The sequence below is a fragment of the Octopus bimaculoides genome, chromosome 19 (assembly GCF_001194135.2).
Source record: "Octopus bimaculoides isolate UCB-OBI-ISO-001 chromosome 19, ASM119413v2, whole genome shotgun sequence".
NCBI lineage: Eukaryota > Metazoa > Mollusca > Cephalopoda > Octopoda > Octopodidae > Octopus > Octopus bimaculoides.
The window spans coordinates 49,268,539-49,274,478 of NC_068999.1; positions in this window are offsets into that span (position 1 = coordinate 49,268,539).

A 5,940-nucleotide genomic window follows, 5' to 3' on the forward strand; every position below is an offset into this window, starting at 1 on the left:
TATATATATATATATATATATGGATATATATGTACATGAATGTATGAATATATATTTTTTATTTCACACATCAAATTTCTGTAAGCTTCTAATCCCTCATCCATCAGATTTCTTTTTTGTTATCGCTTTACATCATTTCTTAAAGTTGGAAATAGTTTGTAATAGGAAACTCGAATGTGAATAGAATATTCTTAAATTCTGTTGCCACTAGAGGAGTTGAGACTGATTATAGAAAATTATGTGCGTATATACATACATAGGCGTGAAGGAACGTATATATGTAGGTATGTTTAGCTAAGCTAGCTAAGACAACTCTCATACACATATGAATAGATATATATCTACACAGGTACATATATACATATATACATACATGCTCACACTCACACACATATGCATGTATATATTCAAAGGAATATTTACTCTCTTGCATAAGAACATGCATGTATACGACCAAGCACACAAGCATACATAATTCCATCATACTTAGATACATATAAGACATACATACATACATATATGAACATATACATTTGAAATTTATGCGTACACATTTACAGCTATAGATACTCAATACCTAAGCATACACATGTACATCTTGATACATGTATGCATGTATGCCAGTATACATTTATTTATTTATGTAGCTTGGTGACTGAAGCTTTGTACACGTCACAGTCTATTAGCGACGCAGGCGTGTTTTTGTGTGTTTGCGTGAACATATGAATTGTTTGGAAAGGAAATTTACCAACGTTTATTTCAATGGCTTCTGGATCACACAAATCTTCACATCCTGTTGAATTCTCTGAGGAGAAGAAGGTGAAACTTGTAAATAATACTATAGTAGAATTGTTTCAATATCAACTGGAGGATTCTGTAATTCCTGTTTATTTTAGGTAAGAAAATATTCTGTTGGAATATCATCGAATAATGGAAGCTCACTAATGGACGACATGTCATGACATTACTCACCGCTTTATCGCAGCTGTGTATCTTTATATAATGGATCAGTTATATGACATTATTGTACTGGATTGTTTATAAAGTAGTTAAATGGAATTTATATATTCTAATTCTTTTATACTTTTACAGATTGAGAGCCCTCAGCTCGGGTGCTGCAGACACGTGATTAGAATATCACAAGATGGATTCTTCAAGCCGAGCCAACCGTCAGGAAACCTAGGTGTAGATCAAGAATAAGATGGTTGAATGATAGTCATTGTCTCAGTTGACCACGTTTGGCAATCTAGATGGAAAGTGTAATAACAGTTGCTTCAGATAGGACATTGATGCTTTGTGACCTCTTTTTGTTATGGTTGGTCCACATTATTCCGTAAGGAACATAGTCCCGGATTTCCGGTTTCTGTGGCGTATATATTCCTCCTTGGAGAGGACGACGATCTGTCGCAGGATTACTCATTTTTGCCAATTGACTCGACTGGAGCATCGTGAAATGAAGTGTTTTGCTCACGAACACAACGTGTCGCCCGGTCCAGGAATCGAAACCACAATCTTACAACCATGAATCCAACACCCTGACCACTAAGCCACGTGCCTCCACTATCGCTAAGTCATGTATTTTCACTAAGCACCTCTTACGACCCGCACTAATTTACACTATTGTACAGGTATCTGTATTTCATGTGATTATTTAAGCAAATTTAATATTTGTTTAATTTAGAATGTGTTTCGAAAAAATCGGTAATCCGGGAAGACTCTGGAACAAAAGTTTCCGGAAAATCGATGGGATACCTTTAATTAGGTTTTAACAAAACACTGAAATAGTTGCTGTTATTGGCTTCAAATTTTGGCAAAAAGCCAGGAATTTTGGGGAAGGCTGCTAGTCAATTACATCGATCCCAGTATTCAACTTGTACTTAATTTATTGACCCTCCGGAAGGATGAAAGGCAAAGTCGACCTCGTCGGAATTTGAACCCAGAATGTGCAGATAGACGAAATACCGCTAAGCATTTTGCCCGGCGTGCTAACGATTCTACCAGCTTGCCGCCTAAATGGTTGCTGCTATTAATGTTGAATGTTGATTTAGCGAAAGCAACATAAAGACACATTAAAATAACGATTGATTTTTATATATAATGGTTATATCAGGTCTTCTTATACAGTCGATATCTTAAACTTCTGTCATTTCCATGCCCCTACTAATACACTTTTTGAAAAGCTACATCTTCAGCTAATCTTGTTTACTCGTATATTGCATAAGAAATAGCTTCCATATTCAGAATAATAAGTAGAAACTAAGCCTGTTGCATTAAACAGTAACGAAACCTTTGATAAAAGCGCAAATCTATGGATTACGATTATACTTAATCACTCTTGAGTTGGAAATTCTCTCACAACTCATAACATTATCCTGCAGTAATTAAATGAATAACATGAGATGTATCTAATTTTGCTGTATATTATTTAGTGTTGCTTGTTTTAAGCTTAACGAAATCTGACGAGACTTCAAGAAAGGTAAAAAAAATACACGTACGTTTGCCGTTATTAAAGCTGTTACGACCGCTCGTTTTATTATTAGAAAAACGGATTTAACAGTTTCGTTTATGTGATTCGTCTTGGTAACAACTCTGAAGAACTCTCATATTATTTTTTTCCAGTTATAAGTGGGAAGATTTGAAACCGGTTCTGCGAGTACACGACTCAATCACGAAGTGCTGCAAGCAGAGAGCAAACATTTACGTATGATTTACTTGTCATACGTTTCCTTTCGTTAGTCTTTTATCTGCCTGTGTATTACATGTAATACAGAGGACATATTTCACCGGCCTCTATGCATCGTATATGATTCACATTCCCATTTTTTTTTCAACCACCAGAATTACTTGGGACCTACGAAAAGAAACTTTTATGTTACCCCAGAATCTATGAAACAAGGGTTAACTAAATGTCTGAAAACAAGCTATGAAAACTTATGAAAACGCCTTGCACCAGACAAAGGGTTAAGTCAGACAAATGTTTTAGAAGTACATTTAGACCAACGATACAACTGTATTTTCTAGTGAAGTAAAACCATTATACAGACCGGTGATTCTGGAAAGTGGATACTTGTAAAAGAAAATGGGATTAAGTACGCATGTACTATTAATGTACTTAGAAGGCAATGTTTGTGTATGAGTGTGTGAGTGAGTGTGCATGCGATATTTAGTAATGCTAAAATGGCTGCTATTCTGTTCATAGATTTGAAAGTAGCTTAACACGAGTTGCCTACCTTGCGAAAATCTACCGGCTTTGATATACGTACTAACACATACGCACTATCTTGTAGGCAGCTACACCCACAAACACACGCATGTGACTACGTGAGCCGTCGTGTATTATATTGCAGATGGATCGTATTTTTATCCGTCGACCTGGACCTACATTCTGCCTTCTTTCTCGCTTCTTACTCCGCCTCCGCTTCTATCGTACAATTTCACGATACACACACACACACACACACACACACGCACATGTATATATATGTATACATATATATATATATATATATATATATATATATATATATATACATACATATATATATATATATATACATACATAGCTACATACAAATATATACATATATATATGCATATATACATAACCTGCCTGATAGTTATCTCAATTACGTATATGTGTTTGCTTATCTATCTATCTATCTATCTTATCCTCCCGACCATCTCTATCATTTTAACGAATAAAAACAAACGCCTGCTTCACTGAATGACATTTTGTTTATTTTCATAATTCACCCAAGGTTAATGCAACGACTGTAGAATGATACAAAAACAGGCAGCGTGAAATATCCACACTCTTATTTCTTGAAAGCAAGCAAACAAATGTTGAGAGAAAAGGAACGTGTTTCGAGTTGCAAAATATTTAGTTTTGTCTAATTTTCTTCTTACTTCTTCCAAAATTCGTCAGCAGACGATAGGTAATGAACGATAATTGAAACCTCACTTACATAGGTGTCAAAATCACACAGTTAAGAGATGAAGATAACGAATAAGATACATTTCAGTAAATGCTTTGTTTTATTTTTCCTTTTTCCTTTTCAACTGGTGATCGAATTCGTTTGGTGTATTCGGTTGCCCGTGATTGATCTTAAATTTACCATACAGTCTACTTTTATTTTTCTATTTTACGTTTTAAATTTGCTACGTTTATAGGAAGAGGCCAGTGTACTCATAGTAGTTTTGCAGTTCGTCCGAGACTTGTGAGATTTGATGCTGTTAATGAGGCATGTATACTGTTGCAAGTTGACATGTGAAGGAAAAGACGTGAGTAGGGGAAGAGAGAGAGAGAGAGAGAGAGAGAGAGAGAGAGAGAGAGAGAGAGAGAGAGAGAGAGAGAGAGAGAGAGAGAGAGAGAGAGAATGGGTACTAGGATTATAAAGAATAAATCCTGGAGTCGGTTTCTTCGACTAAAACCTTTGAAGGCGGTGATTTAGCATGGCCGCCGTCAAATGACTGAAACAAGTAAAAAAATAAAAGAGTGTACACACACATAAACACACACACACACACACACACACACACACACACACACACACACGTGTGTATGATCGCTCTTTCAACAGTTGGATCGACGCGGAACAATTCATTCGTATTTATTGTAGCTTATGTGTAGAACCGTAGGTTTCTTTCTTCGGAGCTGACGACGACGACGACGATGACGATATTCTCCGAGCATAAAGAAATTTTAGTCGAAGCTACTTATATATATATATTTTATATAGAATTAACAAAAAAATATATTTCCAAGAGAAACATCCCCCACCCACTAAAATCCCCCAAAACAAAACGAAATCCAAGCTGAAGAAGTGAATGGTTGCCAAGAGGTTTCTTCTCACATTTTGAAGAGGAGATAGAAGAAGATGATAGAAAAAGTTAAATGAAAATCTAAGAAGCTTTATTAATTTCATTTCCCAATGTCTACGACATTAACAGACTAAATTGCTTTATGCCCCTCTAGCCCTTCAGAAATTCGACCCAATCTTTTCTCGCCCTTACCCCACGCATCATTCTACGAAATGCATACCAGCATTCTTTCACAGAATTGCAGAGTAACAATCTGCAATTCAATCCATTGTTTCCAGAACTGACTGTAACGTAATCTTTCTTTCCTAAAACTGCAACTAGATACATCTATCTTGGAACGGCAATTTAATTCTACCTATAAGCTGTAATATTAGCATCTTTCACCACCATCAGCCAGAAATACAAATTAACCTTTATTCCTCTGAGTTGGAAACAAAGGATTCCGATCTTGAACTTTAATATAATCCTTCGGCCACAGAACTATCGTTTATCGAACAGTTAGTAGTCCCATAAATGGTAAGGCTAGAGTTACGACAAAAAGAAACTTCAGGTGAAAAAAATGTGTATAATCTACTTATATTAAATTTATGTATGTATATATAAATATATCTTATATTTCTGAAGAAGGGAGGCAAAGAAAGAGAAACAAGTGACGCCATAGGTGATAACGACGTGAAAAGTTTCAAAAATTACCCCATTTTAATTTTGGTTTCTTCGAGATTTAAACTTTAAAATTGATCTGGCCAAAATTTTAATTCTGAGGAAAAAAGACCAACCTATTCTCAATCAAACACATACGCATACAGACATATACACACATACATACATATTCAGTTACAAAGATTGGCCCTGTGCCTAGACAATCATTTTGTTAGTTTTCTTTATTATTTTCGTGTCGTCTGCTGTCCTGCTAAAACATCAATCATCGTCTGAAAGTATGCGTTTGTGTGAATACATGTACGTGTGTGTGTGTATGTGCGTGTGTGTGTGATTGTGTGTGTATGTATGTGTGTATATATATATATATATATGTGTGTGTTTGTACTTTTGTATGTGCCTTTGTGTGTGTATATGTACGTGTTTGCACAGGCGTGTATGCGTGAATTCGTGCTTGTGCAT